Consider the following 1,445-nt stretch of genomic DNA (forward strand, 5'->3'; position numbering starts at 1 on the left):
TCACCAAGGAGGAGTACTCCTCCCCGGCCCAGGAGTGTAGGAGAGCTATTAGGAAGGCCAAGGCAGATATGGAACTCAGGCTGGCGTCCAGGATTAAGGACAACAAAAAAGTCCTTTTTCAAATATATTGGGAGAAAGAAGAGGGCACCAGGCAATGTAGGGCCCCTGCAAGATGCAAACGGTAATCTTGTAGCTACACCAGACAAGAAAGCTGATATTTTTAACAGTTTCTTTGCCTCTGTTTTCTTGAACAGGGACCGAGACATCCCACCTACCAGAGGTAGGGGCAATCTCGGGCATTGCTCTGTCAGGCCTTCAGTCAGCACAGATGTAGTTCGGGATCTTCTGGAAGGGCTGGACATTTTTAAATCTGCAGGTCCAGATGCCCTCCACCCAATGGTGTTGAGGGAGCTGGCAGGGGTCCTCGCGGAGCCCTTGGCCCAGCTGTCTGAGGAATCATGGTCATCTGGCCAGGTCCCAGGGGATTGGAAACTGGCTAATGTGGTCCCAATTTTTAAGAAGGGGAGGAAGGAGGACCCAAGTGACTATAGGCCTGTAAGCCTCACCTCGGTGCTCGGGAAGATCTTGGAGAGAATCATCAAGCACATCTGTGGGAGCCTGCAGGAGAGATCATGCTCAGGGGCAATCAGCATGGGTTCACCAAAGACAGGTCCTGCCTGACCAACCTGATTGCCTTTTATGACCGAGTAACTAAATCCTTGGATGATGGTGTCGCCATGGTCCTAGTCGTTCTAGACTTTAAGAAGGCCTTTGACACTGTCTCTCAGCCCATCCTCATCAATAAATTAAGTGACAGCGGCATTGATGCCTGCACAGTTAGATAGGTAAAAAATTGGCTGACAGGGCACACCCAGAGAGTAGTGGTGGACGGGTTGTACTCAGTCTGGCGAGATGTGAGCAGTGGGGTCCCCCAGGGCTCGGTCCTTGGGCCCACACTGTTTAACATCTTCATCAGCGACTTGGACGAGGGGGTGGAAAGCACATTGTCTAAATTTCCTGATGACACTAAGATGTGGGGCGAGGTGAACACACTTGAAGGGAGGGAGAGGCTGCAAATAGACTTAGACAGCCTACAAAAGTGAGCAAATGAGAATAGGATGAGGTTCAACGTAGACAAATGCAGGGTGCTGCACCTTGGGAGAAGGGATCCACAGCATACATACCAGCTGCAGAGTTCCCTTCTTGAAAGCACAGAAGCGGAAAGGGATCTTGGAGTCATTATTGACTCCAAGATGAACATGAGCTGCCAATGCCAAACCGGAACCAGCAAGGCCAGTCATACCTTGTCATGCATCCAAAGGTGCATCTCAAGCTGGTCCAGAGAGGTGATCCTCCCCCTCTATGCGAATTGGCTCAAGCCACAGTTGGAGTACTGCGTCCAGTACTGGGCGCCGCACTTCAAAAGGGATGTGGCCCGGCTGGAG

This window comes from Alligator sinensis, unplaced genomic scaffold (assembly GCF_000455745.1).
Source record: "Alligator sinensis unplaced genomic scaffold, ASM45574v1 scaffold2580_1, whole genome shotgun sequence".
Classification (NCBI taxonomy): Eukaryota; Metazoa; Chordata; order Crocodylia; family Alligatoridae; genus Alligator; species Alligator sinensis.